This window comes from Nylanderia fulva, unplaced genomic scaffold (assembly GCF_048542155.1).
Source record: "Nylanderia fulva isolate GAGA-0341 unplaced genomic scaffold, ASM4854215v1 Scaffold179, whole genome shotgun sequence".
Taxonomy (NCBI): domain Eukaryota; kingdom Metazoa; phylum Arthropoda; class Insecta; order Hymenoptera; family Formicidae; genus Nylanderia; species Nylanderia fulva.
Genome location: NW_028190044.1, coordinates 189,844 through 211,506, shown reverse-complemented (window position 1 = coordinate 211,506; position 21,663 = coordinate 189,844). Strand labels below are relative to the sequence as shown.

General features: G+C 33.9%; 1 long non-coding RNA gene across 3 annotated transcripts; it reads left to right on the top strand.

Annotated features, from left to right (window-relative positions):
• Positions 1-6,910: 6,910 nt before the first annotated feature.
• On the top strand, positions 6,911-9,876 carry LOC114936022 (uncharacterized). 3 transcript variants are annotated; one of them, XR_014924451.1, is made up of 4 exons: positions 6,911-8,555; positions 8,725-8,947; positions 9,018-9,183; positions 9,279-9,876. It is a non-coding gene; the product is annotated as an uncharacterized LOC114936022 (long non-coding RNA). The 3 variants fall into 3 exon arrangements; XR_014924450.1 differs by having other exon boundaries at positions 6,912-8,451; positions 9,018-9,876; XR_003820632.2 differs by having other exon boundaries at positions 6,912-8,555; positions 9,018-9,876.
• The last annotated feature ends 11,787 nt before the right edge of the window (positions 9,877-21,663 follow it).

The window sequence follows — 21,663 nt, the reverse complement described above, 5'->3', positions numbered from 1 at the left end:
AAAAGAATCATGATACTGATTCTTCATTTTCATGGAATGATGAATCTACCAGATATTTTTTATCTTTATATCAAGAAAATAGAAAACTTGTTTCGTCCAGGAAGTTGAAAACATTAAAAGCAATGTGGATTCATATCGCTAATACAATGACAAAGTCTGGATATAATGTATTTCCGCTACAAGTTGAAAACAAATTTAAGACGATGGAACGAGCATATAAGAATATGGTGTCAAACAATAAAAAAACAGGAAGAGGACGGGCAACATGTAGTTATATGATTTTTTAATTTTATTACGACTGTGATTTTAACTTGCAAACGCAATGAAGTTCATAAACATTAAAAGTTATAAAGTTACATAAAATAATGTTACATTCAAAATAATGTTACATTCAAAATATTTTGTATTTAGCAAGATTTTTTTATTTAGCAAACGATTTTTTTTATTTAGCAAAAGATTTTTTTTATTTAGCAAAAGATTTTTTTTATTTAGCAGAAGTTAAAAGAATGTAACAAGCAATTTGACAAAAATTTACTCTAAGTCTCATGTCTAGTAATAAGTATTGTGGTTGTGATGAATTTTATATTCACATTAAAATATATGATTTTCTTTTTATTTTTAGTTACAAAAATGTGATAAAAATGTTAAAAGTATAATATTTTATTGTAATAAATCTTATTTTTATATTAAAGTACATGATTATAAAATACATGAATATACAAGATTAATACACATTTTCTTATTGTATATTGTTGTCTTTTGTATATATTTATCGCATAGCTAGTTGACGGCATATTTCATTTCTAAGATATCGTTTTTCACAATTATCTTCTATTTCAATGTTGTCGTTAATTGGAAAATGTCTTGCTTCGTCATCAGGATAATCATCTGCAATTGGATCTTCGAATAGTCTCAAATCGTTTTCGTTTGCTATATTATGCAGCACACAGCATGCGTGGATGACTTGAACAATTCGAATCATATTTCTCAATTTTAAATGGTACAGTTGACGGAATCGTTGTTTTAAGCAACCAAATGCATTTTCGATGATGACACGACAAGAACTTAACTTCTGATTGAAGTTTCTTTGTGCTCGTGTAAGATGACCGTTGTCTTTGTAAGGTACCATCAAACGTTTCATGCAGGGATAAGCGCTGTCTCCAAGTAAAAAACCATTTTCTATAAACAAATAAAGTATGTACATATTGGCTGGTAGTCATTGTTTGGGTCTTATATTTTTCTAATTCTTTGTCCTTGACTTTAAAAAATTACTTACCTCCGCATATATCATCTAAGCTGTTAAATAAAGAGGATTCTCGTAACACTGGCGTCATGCACCGAACCTGGGTATCCTATAAAAACGTCAATGAACTTTTTTCGGTGATCTGCCACACCTTGTATTTGAATTGAGAAGTATTGCTTTCTATTTACATATGAATCTTTGTCATATAAAGGTTTATCAATTCTAATATGCAAACCATCAATAGAACCTAGATGAATGATAAATTGAATAACATTATTGAAAGTAACACTTAAAGAATTACAAAAGATATATTTCCAATTACATAATTGGTTTTATCTAAAGAACCTCTAGGAGAGAGAGACTTTCTAGTTTTACCTATGATTCCAGGAAATCCGTTTTTTTGTAAATAATGTTCCTTTGTGAGATTTCTTTCTTCCAGTGAAGGAAATTTTATAATATTAGGTGCAATTGATATTAAGAATGTCGTTACTCTGGATATTATTTTGTACAAAGTGCTCAAAGTAACACCAAATCTATCTGCCACATCTCTGTAGGATGCAGTTTGGTGCCCTACAAACCACAAATAACACAAAATGTGTTTCTCTGGTGACGTAGGCTCAAAAACAGCAGGACCTTAATAATAACATGAAATAGAAGAAAACGTGTTACTACAGTTAAAAAATATCTTATAAATAATGCGTTGTCTACAATGGCAGCAGGCAGTACAGAGTACAGAATAAGCAGTATGAATTGAGATTTATCCATTTTGTTACTTCCGCTGAAATGGGTGAATCCCATTTCGTATTGCTCACTGCTTACTTTGTACTCTGTACTGCCTGCTGCAATTGTAGACTACACATAATATTTTTTTAAATACCTCTTAAAGATATGAATACTGGAGATCTTTCAAAGTGATTAATCAATGTGTATGCAACTTCTCGTGACAATCGAAAGTGCATGATGAAATCATTTTCGTTGTAATTTCTTGCCTGATTTTCTACATAATTCATTACCTTTATGCGTTGTCTTCTTACAATTCCTTGTATGACTACTTGCATCAAATTTTTAATTATGTCGAAATCTGTAATAAACATTGTACGCATCTATAATAATTGTGTATCTTGTCCCAAGTGTTATATTGTAACAATGTAAAATATAAGGAAGAGTTTCACTCACTTTAAACATATACACAAAAAGGATTTTTTTACATAATTAAAAATTTTTTTATTCATGTGTAGTTAATGTAAACTTATATTGAAAGAGCTAATATTACATAATGATGTAAATAAGCAAAACTCTTGTTATGTGAACTGGGTACCTATTACGGTTTTTTAGGTGAGTTTGCTCACGAGGTGAAAATCACAAAAGTGAGAGATTCACTAGGTTGTCTACGCTTTCATTGTCGAAATCTAGTAAATCTTACATTTTTATAATTTTCACCTCGTGAGCAAACTCACCTAAAGAACCATAATAGGCATCCTATTGCAGCTTAATAATTTTACTCTCACCATCATCCTCGATCATGAAATGTGGATCAGGAATGTTTTCATTTTCGTCATCGTCGTCGGAAGAATCCTGTTATGTCTTTTGTAAATATAGAACGATATGTTTATTTAATAGAAAGTCTTAGTATGTGGATACAATTCATTACGAGTCGTGAAAAGTTTATTCCTCCGGGAAATCGAGATATGCTTCACTCGGTTCTCGGGTACTCTCTGCCATCTGCTCTCCCACGCACCGATCCTCGAGCCCGGCTCTATCGCGATTCCTCTCTCGGCGGAATTTTGAATCTACTATCGATAAGCCGCGTCCTCGAATACTCATGAAGACGCGCGCTATTCGATTCGCGATCCATATACAACAAATCCATTAGTATGTAACAAATTTCACGAATTCCTTCCATTGCCATTGTAGAGAGAACGTGTTATTTAACTTTGTTTTTCGTAGGTTATAACTTTGTTTTTTGTAGGCTATGTTTCGCTGTGTATGCAAACCACCATTTTTATTTCACACTTTCGCGTTTGTGCTATCATCACTACACTTGAAAATTTATTCTGTACTTAGTGTACACTACCCTAAACACAGATTAATAGACAGATCGCCAAAGGCCTGCCTAAAGAAGAGACCGCCATCTTCGTGCGATAGACTTTGCCCCTTACCGACACACTTTGCCCCTGGTTCGAGTCCGTGCTAAATTTCGTAGACTTGAACCAAAAGACTTTGCCCCTGGTTCGAGTCCGTGCTAAATTTCGTAGACTCGACCAAAAGACTTTGCCCCTGGTGCAAGTCCAGGCTAAATTCGTTTGACATTACCAACAGACTTTGCCCCTGGTGCGAATCCAGGCTAATTGATCATGAGACCAATTTGAGAGATTTGGCCCCCGTTGTGTGTGTGTGTGTGTGTGTGTGTGAGAGAGAGAGAGAGAGAGAGAGAGAGAGAGAGAGAGAGAGAGAGAGAGAATATTTTACATATATGCATATATATATATAAAATTTATTAAATATAAAAAATATATTTTTTACACATAAAATGTTTTTTTATTGAAATAATCACGATTTTAAATGTGATATAACACAGTGTTCAAAAATTTTTTAATTAAATTTTTTAATTAAATTTTATTAAAGAAAATTACTTGAAATTTTTTACATTAAGAATTTAAAGGCTCCTTATTCTCTTGTAGAAATTTATCACTACGCCAATTAATCACTTATTTTGAGTATTTAAAATACTATAATATACAGTAATTTAAGTATTCGAAATAAAAGTGATTAATTACTCGAAATAAGTGATAAATTGGCGTTACTAGTAATAAATTTCTATAAGGGTTGAAATAAAGTATAAGAGATAAATAGGCTATATGTGAGCTGTATGCGAAATGTGAGATGTAAGACGCATATTGAAATTTAATTTTTCGATATAACTTTCAAAAATGTACACGAGGTACAAAAAATTAGCTTGGACATTTGTAAGACTTAAAATTGGGATTAATTCTCAATTCTATTAATTAAATTTCGATATAACACACCTTACATCCGCGCACGGCTCACATATATATAGCCCATTTATTAGTGTAATTTTTAAGTTCCTTATTTTTCAAAGTTCACCTTTTTACGTTATCAAATATTTTTACGTTTTCAAGAATTTTATATTTTTACTTACCGCAGTTTCTTATCCAAATGTAAAATCTTTTATCGCAGTCTATAAAAAATTGAAACAATTTACAATTTTATGATATAATATTATTATTATTACAATTTCTATATATATGCACATCTGTCAAATATCGTGATTTATTTCACATTATTATTATCTATTTTAATAAAAAAAAAAACAAAAACACTTGCAACAATCAAAAATAAACCGCCTGCCGCGAACGGAAAATGCCAAGAAAGCACGCAATTTCCGCGAATCTCGTAATTTTTTTGAAAAATCAACAATTTCAACGAAATTGTAAATTCTTCAAATCACTGCACAAGTATAATTCACAATAATAATTTTCAGTAACTACGATAAAAAATCGTATACTGAAAACCGCAAACGAAAGTGCAATGGGAGTAAGAGTAAAGTCTGTGATAAAATTAATTGGCAATAGAAAATTAATAATTTTCAAATAGAAAAATTTTGAAATTACCGAGGATTTACAAATAATAAAGTAAAAATATTAAATAATTTATGTTTTCGAATTTTGCTCGCGGAGAGGATCTTTAAAACAAGATTTTTAGAAGAGAGGACCTTTAAAATATAAACAGGCAAAAACGTTGGAAAAATTAAAGCGCGCGTTTAAACAGATAAACGCAATGAAATAAATACGCAATTGTTTTTACTTATCGCTGTAAGCTCACAAGCTTCTGACGTGCTATACACTTTTATATAATATATACAAGGTGTCCGGCAACTAACGGACCAATGATTAAGGGCGGATTCTCTGGCCAATTTGGAGACGATTTTTCCTTAGCAAAAATGTTGAGAAGTCAATAATTTTCGAGTTATAAGCGATTGAAAAAAATAGGTTTTTTGAAAACTAAACGTTTTGGAGTTAAAAGTCTAACATAATTACATTCTTCAGTTAATTTCAGGTAGAGTTTACTATAATAAAATTTTAATTTAAGGCTTAGTTATAAAGATACATAATGACAAAGATTGGAAAGTTGTAAAAAATGATGACCTTTTTCGACATTTTCGCTGAGGAAAAATCGTTCCCAAATTGACCAAAGAATCCATTTGTAATCATTGGTCTGTTAGTTACCGGACACCCTGTATATTGGACACGAGTTTCGTTTGTTTCAGATTCTCGAGAGTTGAAGTAGGAACATACGAGTATCATATATCGTTTGTGACTTGCCGAATGAAAGCAAGACAGAGAGCGAACGAGATGATGAGCTTAATAGCTCATAATGTTATAAATAAATAAATAAAAAATTATAACCTGACCTACTAGTTATTGAATCTTTTTTTAATAAAATGTTTCATTATTATTATCATCTAAGTCTAAGTCGTTTAATTACTTTTTAGTTTTTTAATAATTAATTTAATTTATTCTAGTCATTTTTATATGAGAAAAATAATATCACGTATACGTTTTATAATGAATTAATATATTTCGGGAACCGAATTATATATTCTTAATAATATAAAAGTGTTCAAAAATTATATTTGACTTTTAATTTTAATTATTTTATAGCAAAGAGTTCCGAAATCTCTTACACACATAATGGGGATTTTTTTCATCCATATAATTCGCAATTAAGTATATATGTTAATTATTAATTTTAATAAAATAAAAATTAAAATTAAAGGTCAAATATAATTTTTAAACACAAATATATTAAATTAATTATAAAACGTATACCCATGATAGTATTTTTCTCGTACAAAAATAATTAGAGTAAATTAAATTAATCATAAAAGATTAAAAATTAATTAAAGAATTTAAACTTATATTTTATATAATAATAATAAAACATTTTATTACGTCAAACCGTCGTGAAATAATTAAATAAAATTTGCTAGTTACGTCAAAGTCAAGTTTTCTAAGCTTATAAAACATTTTATTAAAAAACAGATTCAATAAATATAAGTACATGTTATATATATACTTATATTTATTGAATCTGTTTTTTTTATAAAATGTTTTATTATTATCATATATAATATAAATTATTAAATTATTTTTTAATTTTTTTATGAGTAATTTAATTTGTTCTAGTTATTTTTGTACGAGAAAAATACTATCACGGGTATACGTTTTATAACGAATTAAATATATTTATGTTCAAAAATTATATTTGACCTTTAATTTTAATTTTGTATTTTATTAAAATTAATAATTAACATATATACTTAATTGCGAATTATATGGATGAACAAAATCCTTATTATGTGTGTAAGAGATTTCGGAACTCTTTGCTAAAATAATTAAAATTAAAAGTCAAATATAATTTTTGAACACTTTTATATTATTAAAAATATATAATTCGACTCTCGAAATATATTAATTCATTATAAAACGTATACGTATTAGTATTTTTCACATATTAAAATGATTAGAATAAATTAAATTAATTATTAAAAAACTAAAAATTAATTAAACGACTTAGACTTAGATGATAATAATAATGAAACATTTATTAAAAAATAATTATAATAGGTCAGGTTAGTATTTTATTTATTTATTTATTTATTTATTTATAACATCATAAAATTCTGTCCTTTCCGAAATACGCGAACGCTACGAAAAGATAAATCTCGTACATGCCGCCGGACGAGTTCATGAGCATTAGACGCTCTTATCTTGGGAACGTATTAATAGTTACTGCATTGACCACTACTACGATATGGCGCTGAAATCAGTGAGAAATGCTGGTCTCTCCTTCATCCAGACCTTTGGCGATCTGTCTATTAATCTGTGACACTAGTGAGTGTAAAAGTGTAAGTAAAACGAACAAACCTATAGTCTCTTACATCCCCCCCCCTTTTACGTTACACACTCCTACCGTGGGTGACATAAAAATTATGTTCGATACAATGCATATCTATTTTACCGAAAGGTTTTCTAATCGGTCAACCGTCGCTAATTATTTTGTGCTCGTCTCTATCCAGTACTTCGAGTCGACTTACATTTTACTGCTTTTTTCCCTTACTTTTTCGTATATATCGTGTGTATCGTGTATATTAATGGATATTTTCATAAATGATACTAACTACTAAACGAATACCTTGATACTATTTGGATGAATGGTTCGTCGAGAGATTATTTACATTCTGTATCCGCATGTTCCATCACAGTTTTCTTTGTTTATCACGTTTTATAAGGTTAATAATATATTTTTATAATTTTTTGTAGTATTAACGTATTCGCTTTCTGTATATACGCTTTCATTTACTTATAAATTGATATTATCTACGCCTTTAATAATATCCGGGTATTCTTATGACGTTTCCTATTTAATTATTATGCACGATTTTATTTACAGGATAATAGATATTCGTATTATTCTTAACATTCAGGTATTTACCTTTCGTTCATTGATTAGTTATTCGAAATTATATCTACTAAATAAAAACTACTATACGTATAGAGAGAATTTGAACAGAGAATTATCTATTTGCAATTGACAATTTTTCTTTTTTGCTATAATACTTTCGGAGATTGCAACAATTATATATTCCCTTTTCTTTTTGTTCTGTTTTCGGATCTGCTACTGCAAATGCGTTTTTTCCCACCGATCGAATTATTTTGTGTAGACCCTCAAATAAAGTAAAAAATTTTCCTACGACTTTATCTAGGGCATTTGATAGATGTTTTACTCTTACTAGGACTTGATCTCTCACCAATAATTCGATCTTTGGCCCTCCTTTTTCTTGTTTCTTGCGATATTGAAAATGTTTCTTTAAATTATCTCTTGCCAGCGTTATCAGGTATTTGTGAGAAGGTTTTTTATTTCTTGGGAATTGGACGAGCTTCTGGATTTCATCTTGACTGACCATATTGTAGTTCATACGGCAATATTTCCGTACTCTGATGAACTGTTATGTTTAATATTTTTTCAATTTTTGGGACAAAGTTAACCCATTTTGTGTGCTTTTCCGCACATGACGTCCTAAATAATCGACCTAACTCTCGCATCATCCGTTCGGTAGGATTCGACTGAGGATGTCTTATAGAACTATTCGCTTTGTGCATGATTACATGTGGCGCCGATTAACGGTAAAATATAATACTTAGACTGAAACAATTTATGAAATATATAAGGAGAATTAAAATAAAAGTTTTCAATATACTATAATAATTACATATACAATCCAAATATTGTAAGTACTATATAATTTTACTAATTACTTTAATTCTTTTAACTACTATAATAATCTAATTATTAATACTATATGATTTTTATTTCATAAAATATATTAAATATTAACCTCTGTAAACTGAGAAAAATATTATCTTAACCAATAACAATTTTTTTATTTTTCTTCTTAGACTGATAAATTGTTCAAAATGAATATAATTTTGAGAACAGGATTTAAAGGAATTACTCATTCAATTGATTTTCATCCTCAAACTATCGTAAAAGGGAAAAAATTAGCTATATCTCATGTTCAAAGAGTAGAAGAAAAATACAAATGACACTGGTATTTTGATAACAGGTAGTGTCATACGTCAAACTTGTGTCACTTTACACCCCTACAAAGTTAGTTTAGAGGTAAATATTGACATGATTGATATTTAATAATTTAATTTATATTTTTTATAACTGATTAAATGTTTTTTAGTTGGATAACAATCGTCATGTGCTTCTTGTTTCTTGTAATTGTGTGTCAAATACAGGAAAGAAATGCAAACATATTTATGCTTTAATATGGTATGTAAACTCTGATAGGAGTGCAACAAAAACATCTATACATCAAGAATGGGGAAAGCCTTCAGATTATCAACTTGGTAAAGAAATGTACTCCAAGCCACTAATAGTTTCCAGAGAATTCAAGAAAAAGCTATATTACAAGAATAAAGTAATAATTCCTTTTAATCTTCAGATATCAGATGTGAAAAGCGATTGTGCGTTATTAAGAATTTTACAGGCAAGTAATATAACAGAAACTGAAAGTATTGTAAAACAAATTATAATAGTTATTTTAGACAATGTTATAAAAAGTTTTAATGTTAATCAAATGAAAGAAACAATTTTAAAATTAATATATTTAACTAAACATAATATAATTTATGGTACAACAAACATTGTGATGGATGTTAAGTTAGACGACTTTTATAATATAAATGTGAGACTTACAAATGATCAATTATTACATTTGTGCATAAGAACCAAAGATCAAAGTGAATGCAAAGAATGGTTTGATGCAAGATGTGCAAGAATAAGTGCGACTAAAGCACATAGTATAAAATGTAATAAAAAAAAAGATAAAAATGAACTAGCAATTGAGCTTTTGAAACCTAAAAATTTCAAAATAGCGTCTTTAGAATATGGAAAGAAAAATGAAAAAAAAGCTATATGTGATTATATTAATAAATACAATAAAAATGTTCAAATATTAGGTTTATTTGTAAATCCACTTCAACCATGGCTTTGTGCGAGTGTTGATGGCATTGTAATTGATACGAATGATTTAAAAATTTTAGAAATAAAATGTCCTTCATCTTGTAGTTATAAACCAATTTTTGATGCAACAAAAAATACATTTAATGTATCTTATTTATACTTTAATGAAAATAATGAGATAAAACTGAAAGCTTCTCATTCGTATTATACTCAATGTCAGATTCAAATGTATGTAACAGGACTGCATATGTGTCATTTATATGTATGGTCTAGAAAGGATAGCTGTTTAGCAACAGTTTTAAGAGATGAAATATTCTTGCAACAAGTGGTTCCTAAAATACAAAATTTTTATTTTCAATATTATTTAAATGCATTATATAATTCTTACATAACTAATAATTTATAATAAGTTTTTGTTGTTTAAATTATTTAAAGCAATATTGTTTTTTAAAAGTTATAAATTTTAAATAGCGTTGATATTGTTACATTTTTTAATCTAAAGTAAAAATATTAATACTAAATAATTTTATATATTAAATTTTTTAAAATTGTAAGAGAAAAATTATTATTAAGTTATAATTTTGTTCATATTTTAATATTTATATAATGCATAAATTATAATCTAACACATAAAACAAAATATAAATAATGAAATTTAATAAGAATTTACTATTATTATTTATTAATGAGATTTAATTGTTATCCTGATCTGCTATGATTGGCGGTTGCAGATTCACCAACACACAACACATGGTAATGATGTCGTCACAATATGGTAGCATATTTAGGGTGAATTTATTTAAAATATGATAGGTTCGAAGACGTTGCATTATACGCTCTATGTGAATACGTATACTAGCTACTCTATAAGTTTCTTCTACTTCCTCTTCTGAGAAAGTTCCATTCTTCAAAAAAGGAGGCATAACTAGTAAAACATTTTTTCCTTCGTCATCCAATTTGTTTTTAACTTGAGGAAATCCTTTGTCAGCAAGAATCTGATCATTTTCTTCAAGTAAATTTAATATTCCGGATTCTATTGTTATTTGTGAATCTGTTGCACGTCCACCAAAACATTTTGATCTAAAAGAAATAAATCCTGATGGAGTACAACCAACTAAAATTTTTAATCTGTATCCTTTTTTATATTGAGAGTAAAAGAACACTCGATGTTCAATAGAAGAAGGTGTCTCAACCAAAAACTCTGTGCAGTCAATAATAACTCTACATTTAAAATAATTTTCTTTGAAACATTTGGGCATAGTTTCATCTACGATGTGTCGACTAGGCCATGTAATAAAATTTTGACAAGCACTGCTCAAATGCTGAAGCACAGAATAAAATATTCTTGTTACTGTTGTTCTATTTATATTAAATAGCACACTTAAGGCTGAAAAACTTAATCCACATTTCATTTTAAACAAAAATATAAGCAATCTATTTTCTTCATTAATTTTTTTATAATTATATTGTTCATTTGCAATAATAATTTTTAACAATAATGAAAAATTTGCTAACGTCACTCCAGCCAAATCAAGCATTTCTCTATCAGTTTTTATACTTTTTAGACCATGAAAACCATTTTCACATTTTAATAAACCAGATGTTCCAACACATTTATCTACATATGAAACTTGATTTCCACAACTTTTTTCAGCCATTTTTTTTCTATTGTATATTATTTTTGGCTCTTCTGGGCAACATGTTTGTGTTTCTACAGAACACTTTGTACTATCATTATAAATATATCGATTGCATATAAATACATGCATGCTTGATCTTTCAGAGTCTAATTTTTCACACATAATTTGTACTTGACATTCTTGATCAAGTGTCCGAGATCCAAGAATATTATTTTCATTTTCTTCTAAAGAATCTTGCTGAATTAAAAGATTACAATCTTCTTCCTTTTTAAATTCAATATTTTTCTTCTTTTTAATCAAATCTTCTTTATCAAACTCTTTAGATGATCTTTTTAAAAAACGTATATCGCCCAAGAGCAACATTGTCTGAAGTATATTTTTTTTTATAAATACTTGGGAAAATAGTGGGATTGTAGCTGGGACTACGAGGGTCTTCTGACTTTTTATTTCCAATAAAATGGTCACTGCATATGCGCGACCTATTATGTGGCTTCCAATCTGATCCATTGGGTCTAGGAAATGAAATTATTAAAATAAATAAATAAGCTTTATTTGTGCATATTTTTGTATTTTTAGTCACTAATTAATTATATTTACCTTAATTTTTTTATAGCTCTTAACCATATTTCACGTCTTTGTACTTTATGTGGATAATGTACATTAGATGTTGGAAAACAATAAAATGATTTATCTGGAGTATCACAAGAATTATTTTTGCAATTTAATACACAACAATATAATTTTGCTTTTTTTTTCATTGTTTATTTTCCATTTTTCTAATTTATTAAAAGATTAGTGTGTTTTGACAGCTTATTCAGGCTAACTTTCCAAAATAGCCACTATGAACGCTTGAATCGTTTCGCGAATCCCCTCCACATTCATGCACAAAGCGAATACATTTATAACTTTTATACCCTCGGTTTCCAGTTGTTTTTTCCATAATGCTGACGTAAATTGACTACCATGATCAAATAATATACGCTTCGGTTTTCCAAATTTCGGAATAAAAACGTCCATTATTTTTTTATGCACATGCAAACCGTCGCCTTTTTCATTGGATACAAACTTACATATTTTGTAAAGGCATCTAACATGACGAATATATATTGCATTCCTCCTCTTGTCGTCGGAAGGGGGCCATAAAAATCAACTGTAATAAGATCATTCGGTTTACTTGATTCATTCAAGTTATATTCTCCTTCCATTGAAATTGTTAAATACTTTACTTTTTGACATAGATCACAACATAAAACGTATTTTTTTTACTTGTGCCAACATGTCTCTCTAATAGTAAAATTGTTTTAAATACGTGCTAATTTTGTATACACCCGGATGACCTAATTTATTGTGTATATCATCTATTATTAATGGTTGTATTTTTGCGGGTATCACGATTCTCCAATTTCTATTTTTTCCTTCTCGTTGAAATAGATCATCCTTATATACTACGAACCTACTATCCTCTCCCTTCTCATTGTATGCATCAAAACTGCCTTTTAATCTCGAATCATCACGTTGCCATTCGCCCAATATTTTAAAACTTCGAACAAAATCCGCGTCGTAATGAATCATTGAGATCGCTGTGAATGAAGTCTCTTTTCTATCGTGTGCGGGCAAGAGACATTGATCAACAACGAGATTACAATTTGTTCTGTCCTTTCTTCCGTAAACTCTCCCCTTGGATTTCTACTGAAAAAATCAGCCACTATATTGTCCACCCCGCGGCAATAAACTACCAAAAAAAAATATTGCGGTAATAATAATATCCATCGCGTAATTCGTCCGCTTTGAAAACTTGCAGATTGCGCAAATGTCAAACATTGATGATCCGTTACTATTTCAAAGTGGATTCCTATCAGGTAGACTCGAAATTTTTCTACTAAATATACAATCGCCAAAAGCTCTTTCTCTGTCGTAGTGTATTTGATTTCTGCCGGAGACAAGCATCGGCTAACTAAACCTATCACATTATGATTACCTTCTTCACTTATTTGATATAAAATTCCTGCGATCCGGTCGCTCGCATCTGTTTGTAATCTAAAAGTCACACCCGGGATAATATGCTTCAATGTTATTCCTTTATTAAGATCTTCTCTTAATCTTTGAAATGCTATCGAATGGACTGGAGACCATTTCCATATTATGTCTTTTTTCAATAATTCGCGAAGCGAGTTTTCCGAATTACTGTGTCTCATATTGAATTGTCTATAGTAGTTACAAACCCCTAAAAATTGTTGAAGTTGTTTTTTATTTTTTGATTCCTTAAAATTTATAATATTCTCGAGTTTTTTTTCTGGCGAAATACTTTCTATAAATACCTCGAAACCGAGAAATAATACTTTCTTTTGAAAAAAAAAAACACATTTCGACAACCTTATCATAAAATTATAATCCACGAGTCTTTGAAACAATCTATTCAAAACTACAAGATAATCCTCAAATGTTTTTGTCCCAATTAGTATATGATCAATATAACAAGAAATATTCTCATCAAAATCACTCTTTAACGCGTAACTAAGAGCACGCATAAAGTCACTGCCCGCTATCTTTAACCCGAACGGAATTCTACAAAATTAATATGTCTTTGACTCGAATGCAGTTAATGGTCGGGAGGATTTTTCTAATGACACCTGCCAATATCCATGTGTTAAATCAATTTTAGAAAACCATTGTACCCTATAATACTTTTGTATTAATTCGTTTATTAATGGTGGTGATTCTTGATTGTCTTCTATGACTTTATTAAAAAATCTGGCATCCAAACAAACCCTAACGCTATTATCTTCTTTTTTTACAATTCTTAATGGATTACAATATTGATTCACTCTCCTCTCTATAACGCCATCCTTTATCATAGTTTTTATTGCTTTTCTCGTCGGATCCCGTAAAAGAAATGGAATCGGATAATTATGGCAAACTCTAGGACGCTCAGTCGTTAACTTGATTTGATGTTCATATACCCTAGCACAACCTGGTTTATCCGAAAAAAGTACGTGAAAATTTTCTAACAATTTACCAAAAAGGTGTCTCTTTTCATTATCAAGTACCATTAATGTTTCAGTAATAAGCTACGGATCTCCCGAATTATTCTGCATGTTCTCAGTACTCCAATTTATGTTTAAAAGAGTATTATCAGTTTTCTTATTAGATTAGATATATTTATTGCTGCCCCAATTGGGGATTACAAGGCGCTTTTTTTTTTAAAGGAGCGTTCCCAAACCTTTATTCCTTCCTACTCTACTCTTTTTCCTTAGCCTAAACTTATACCTAAAACTTAATCTAATTACATTTTTCGCCACGCCTCTCCTCTTCGCCGCCTTTCTCATCTTTTCTCGCATTTCTGCCCTACCTACACACACACACACGTCCGCCTTTCCCTAACCTTTCTTATTCTAAATTATCTTAACCTACGCAATCTTACATTCTACTTAGCCTATGTTGGACCTCCGCTTCCGGTTACCGTTATTCTTCCACTCCTTTCCTCTCCCTCCCTCTCTCTCTCTCTCACACTCACTCACACACTCCCCCCCCTCTCTCTCTCCCCTTATCTCCTACCCTCTCTCATCCCCCTGTCCTCCTTTTTCCTCCTTCTCCTTCTCCCCCCCTTTCCCTCTTGCTTCCTCTAACCTTTTTAACCATATTTCCTCTTCCCCCTCCTCTCCTAATATCTCCTTTACCATTTCCTGCCAGCTCTCTTCCCTTCCCCAATCCATACATTCCTCCCACACATGCTCCCACGTCTCTAACCCTCTCCCACATATCCTGCACTTCCTATCCTCCTCCTTTTCCCAATACCTATTTCCCTTCATTTCATTCCCCAGTCTGTACCTTGCCATCCTCCTCCATCTACCTTCCGCCCACCCTTTCTTCAAATAGCCCGGAATCCCCTCCCCTTTAATCTGTTTGTACCACTTATTATATTCCGATTTTATCATTTTTCCTACCCTCTCCTCCCTCTGTTCCTTTCCTTCCCATCTGAACTCCCCCTTTTCCCTTCTTTCCTCTATCTCCCTTAATCCCATCCCCTTACCCTCAAAAAATTCTCTTCTTTCTCTCTCCCACCCTGACAATTCCCCTCCTTTTTTTGCCCTTTCTTTAATCTCCCCCAAACATATTCTCGCCAACCATCCTCCCTTACCCTCCTCTAACCTTCTCTCATATCCCCATGCTCTTCTACCCATCCTTGTCCTTATCTTTTCCCTTTGCAATTCCTCCCTTACCATATATCCAGGCGTTCCCCAGTCCACTCCTAACATCCATCTCAGATACCTTTCTTGTATCCTTTCCAATCCTTCTCTCTCTTCCCATCCTCATATCTCCACCCCGTATCCTAAAACCGTCCATATTAACGCATCGAAGAGCCACAACCTCCTCCCCCAGTTATTCCCAAATCTCCTCTTACCTATTCCCCATACCTGTCCCATAATTGCTGCCCCTCTCTTTATTCTGTCCCTTACCTGTCCCTCTTGCCCCCCATTCCTTTGAATCACATATCCTAAATATTTGTACTCCTTTACCTCCTCTAATTTTTTTCCCTTCCAAAACCAACTAGCCTTTTTTAACCTCCCTCCCCCCCTTCTGCATCTCATCACCTTCGACTTCTTCTCATTCAGTTCCAGTCCCTTCCTCTCCAGATATCTCCCTAACCTCTCCATCATACACCTCATCCCCCCCTCATCTTCTGCCAACAGCACCACGTCATCCGCGTACGCTAATGTATAGACCTTGCCCTCTCCTAATCTCACACCCCCCCATCTCCCTTTCTCCATTTCCTCCTCCAAGTCCGCCATCAACCTGTTAAACAGAAGCGGGCTCAGTGGGCATCCCTGTCTCACCCCCCTTCCCGTCCAAAACTTCTCCCCCACCTCCTCCCCTATTCTAACCCTGAACCCTATCTCTCCTAGCACTTCCTCGCACCTCCTCACCGTCTCTTCCTTCACCCCCCTCCCTCTTAACGCCGCCATCAACTTCACTCTGTCCACCGAATCAAACGCTGCTCTCAGGTCCACAAACAGTAGTACCATTTGCTTTCCTTTCCTACTTATTTGTCTGTTTATTAAATAATTTAATACATAAATATTGTCCACTGTTCTTATCCCTTTCCTGAACCCCGTTTGATTCGGTGGCAACATCCCTTTTTCCTCTATCTCTCCCCTCAATCTCTCTGCCAACACCGTCGCATATACTTTGTATAAAGACGGTGTCAGAGTTACCCCCCTGTACTCCGAAACCTCCTTTCCCTCACCCCTCTTCAAGATTGGCACCACCAGCCCCTCACTCCACTCCCTTATCTACCCCTCCCCCTTCCATATCTTATTGCACAACTCCCATACTCACTTCTCTATTCCCTCTCCTCCAAATTTCCACACTTCTCCCGGAATCCCGTCCACCCCCACCGCCTTTCTTTCCTTTATCCTACCTATCGCCCTCCTAATTTCTTCCTTTTCTATCTGATCTTCCCCTCTCTCCTTCTCCGTCCTTCTTCCTCCCATTATCACTCTCGACTCTACCCCTCCTAATAGATCTCTAAAATATCTGTTCCATTCTTCCATCTCAATCCCCTCTCCCATTCCTCCTTTTCCTTTTCCCCTTTCCCTCCTAACCACCTCCCAAACCTGCCCTTCCGTCCTCGCTTCCATTGCTTTCTTCGTCCACTCCTCATTCTCCTCCTCCTTCTTCTTTCTACATAATCTCTCATACTTCTTTTTTCTTTTTCTGTATTCTTCTCCTTTCCCCCCTATCCTCCTCCACCTTTTTAACTCCTTTACCACCTCCCCCTTCTCTCTTCTACACTCCCTATCAAACCACCCTCTCTTTTTTCCTTTCTTCTCCTTTCCTTCTCTCTCATTCCCCTTATCTAACACTTCCTGTATCTTCTTTTTCTTCTCCTCCCACTCTCCCTCTACACCCTCCTCTTCTTGTTCATCCCTCTGCTTCCCCCAAATTTCCCCTATCTTCTCCCTAAATTCCTCCTTCCCCTCTTCCGTCCAGTTCCATCTCCTCCTCTTTTTTCCTTTTCTTTCTCCTCCTCCTCCTTTCCCTTCTAACCACACTATTAACGGCATGTGATCCGAGTCCATCCTTTCACCTATCTCTAACTTCCTGATTTCCTCTCTTACCTCCTCATTACCTATTATGTAATCTATTACCGATTTCCCATTCGGCCCCATATATGCCCACCCCCCTTCCTCATCCCCTGCTATTCCTCCATTCATTATCGCCCACCCCTTTTCCTCCAGCTTCTTCACCAACCTTCTCCCTTCCCCATTTACTTTTGTATCTCTTGATTTTCTCCCCTTCCCTTCCTCTCCCTCCTCCTCTCCTATCTCCACTCTTCCTCCTAAATTTCCCGTTCTTGCATTAAAGTCCCCCCCTATTATCGTTCTTACTCTGTCTCCCTCCTCCTCCATTCATTCATTCATCTCTCCTAGCTTCTTCTCCATCTCCCCATTTATGTACACTCCCACCAACCTCCATCTCTCCCCTCCTTTTCCTATCCCCACCTCCACCATTCCCTCTTTATCCGCCTTACACTTTCCTTCTATTCCTACCCCTTTTCTCACCCCCACTATAATTTCCCCATAGCCCTTCCTTTTTTACTCTTTCTCCTCGCATATTGCACCTCTCATTTATATCCTCCCGGCATCCTCCCTTTTATCCTTTCCCACCCTTTTTCATCTACCCATGTCTCCAGAAAAAACATTACGTCCCATTCTCCCACCGCTTCCCAGAAGTCCGCGTCCTTATTTCTTAATCCCGCCACATTCCAGAATGCCACCTTCCATCCTTCCTCCCCTTCTCCTTCCTCCTTTCCTTCTTCCCCTCCTCTTCCCTTGCCCTTTACCTCCCACTTCCCTCCTCTCTCTCTTTCTCTTTTTCACCCTTCCTTCCCCACTCTTTCCCTCCCCTCTTTTCCCGTCCCCTGTATTGCTTCCATCCCCTTTTCTTCTATTCCCTCCTCTCTCCTCTCTTCCCTCCTCTCATCCCCTGCTCCTTCCTCCTTTAGTTCCTCTTTCACCTCGTCCCATCTCCACCATTTACCTCTCATCCAAATTCTCCCATACCTTACCCATGCCCTCCTTCCCTCTCTTTCTTCCCCTCTTGCCAACTCTCCTAATCTCCACATCATCCTTCTTTCTTTCCACGTTAGATCCTCTTCAATCCTCTCCTCCCTTCCTCTCAACCTCCTTTTCTTTTCCATTATCTCCCTTTTAACCTCCATCTCTCCCACCCTTACTAAAGCTATACTTGTCCCGTCCCTTCTCCCCTCCCCTATTCTCCTCACTTCCTCTACCTGCCCCCCTACCCCTATCTCTTTCAATAATTTCTCCACCTCCCCTTTCACCCCCCCTTCTCCTCCCTTAATTCCTTTTATTATCACATTCTTTCTCTTTTCTTCTCTTTCCTTTCTCTCCCATTTCCATTCCATCCTCTTAATCCTATCTTCCATCTCCTCACTCTCCTTTCCCTTCTCCCCTTTCTCTCTCTCCCCCTTTTTTCCTATCTCTAATTCTTCCATTTTCTTCCCCATCTCTTTAATCCTTTCCATAAATTCCTCCCTTTCTCTCTCCCACTTTTTCTCCCTCTCCTCCATTTCCTTTTTCAGCCCCCTTACCTCCTCCCTTAACTCCTCCTGCCCTCTTACTCCCTCCTTGATCTCTTCTCTAATTTCTCTTCTTATCTCCTGAATTATCTCCTCCTTCCACTCCCTCCCCATCTCTTTCAATATCTCCCCTATCCCTCCTGCCTCCTCCCTCTCTCATCTCCTGAATTATCTCCTCCTTCCACTCCCTCCCCATCTCTTTCAATATCTCCCCTATCCCTCCTGCCTCCTCCCTCCTTTCAACCTCTGGCGACCTTATTACCTTTTTACTTCTCCTGAACGCCCACTCCAAATCCCCTTTTTCTTCTCTCTCCTTTCTCAACCCTACTTCCTCTAATTCCTCCCTTTTCCTTTTCAAAACCTCCTCTGCCGTCCCTGTGCTCCCTCTTCTCTCCCATTTCTCCGTCTTCTTTAATCTTTCTATCTCCTCTATTTCTTTTCTTTCCATCTATAATCTCCTTTACTCTATGCCTAGTGACTTTCCCTATACCCTATTTCAGTTACTTTCTCCTCTGCTAGTGACTTTCCCTATATCCTCGACTGGTTCCTCTGTCACTAGAGACTTTCCCCGCACCTACACCTATCCCCTATCTCTCTTCTCCTTTTACACCTGCACTCCTCTTTCTTAGTACCTTCCTTTCCCCTCGTGCCCCTGATCTATCTTCCAAACTGCCAACTCACTCTACCTGCATTACTTCTCTTCTTTCTCACCGCTCTATTCCCTTCTCACCCCACTTGCCTGCACTCCCCTTGCATTCGCCACCTTCAGCTTCTCACTCTCTCACTCTCTCTCCCCCTTTCTCTTCCACACACCTCTAATATTCCACTCAAATACACACACTGACAGCACCTCAACCTTCTCACACGCAACCGGAAACGGAAGTCCTCAGTTTCCTTATTATCATTTCCTTTTCCATGTTTTAATCCTACTTGTATAAGCATCTCTTTAATATTCGGTTTGTTTGTTTTTTCACATGTATTTATGACATTCCGGTATTAACTGTTTTAAATAGTTTTCCTTCATTTTGGCTATATTTTCTTCATGCTTTAGTTTTACAAACGTGCACCGATCTTCGAGCCCGCTCTATCGCGATTCGTCTCTCGGCGGAATTTGGATTTAATATCGATAAGCCGCGTCCTCGAATATTCATGAAGAAGCGCGCTATTTGATTCGCCATCCTTATCCAACAAATTTTATAATTGATCTCATATTCAGATAATTTGGGTATAAAATATCGAGATTCTTTTAACTGACGATAATAATAAGTTTGTAACGAATTTTTATTTGAGTCATAACGTCTTTCCATCCATAACTTTTTAAATCAAACTCGAGTCGGCACCGAATAAAATTTTTCAAGAAATTGTTCTTTAAATTGATTATAATTTTGAACATTATTGTGTAAATCTATCCATAAGCTCGCCTGTTCCGGGGTTATTTTTCTTTTTTTGATAAATCAATGGACTCGAGAGTCAGAAATACTCCGAGGTTGAAATGTCTCCACGACAGAAGTTTAAACTGTTGCAAATCCTATGCTGTGTCGATGTACTGGGATGGACGTGTTATGAGCTGAAGTCCTTTTCACCAGTGTTTACATCCAAGTCCCCGGAACGAAAGAGGTCGAGAGAACGAGAGGATCTTCCTATCTTCGGATCTATTGATTGACCTGCGCACTCGGTCAATCGATATAGCGCTTACCTCTGCCCTCGGAGATGCGCGAATTTTAAAATGTATCTTTCTCGATATATAGTCTCTTACAATGTAAACCCGGATTTACAATATGTGTAATAAGCTTTAAACCTTAAAAAATTAACCAATTATATTCATTACTCTTTAAATTTAATTATGATTTGTTAATTTCTCAAGGCTTAAAGCTTACTACACCTATTGTAGACCCGGCCTAATGAGCAACAAAGATAAATGAAATGATGCTTTCAACGCGTGAGCTTTCAAAGGAAAGGCAAAGAAATCGACCAATTACAGTGCGTAGTAATAATTTCGTTTGTCTTACTACGCACTGTGATTAGTCTTGTATAGTTAAAGATTATGATTGAAACTTTTTTATGTGCAATTGCCCTAACAATGTCCTATGTCCACGATACAAAACTTATTGTTAGTCCGAGTTCTTTGTCCAAGAAATAAGTAACTAATAAGATTACTGATTTTTCATAAAAATTACAAGTTGATTGATGAAACATTTTTCAGATCAAGAAAGTTCTAACATCATGAACAATGATCTTTAAAAAAGTTATGTTTAGTCGATATCGATACTCGAAACTCGAATATCTTGAAGTTAAATTTTTTTTGCGATGCTAATAATTGTCTGTGCAAATTCATATCGTGTCGTCCTTATTGTCACACTGTTGAACAAATTTTAATAGAGTGTATCACAAATTTATTTAAACAATTTAGGAAATAATAGATGTAAAGTATAAAAAAAGAAAGGAAGAAAAAGAAAAAATAAAAAACGACAGAAAATAATAAAGCAGATAAAGGAGTAAAATCAAATAAAAAAGATTTGTATAAATGTGTAAATAAATTTTAATATTATAATTAAATATGTGGTAAATATGTAGTATAGCGCCCTTATTTCCGATTTTGTTCAAATTTTCAGAATTTGTCT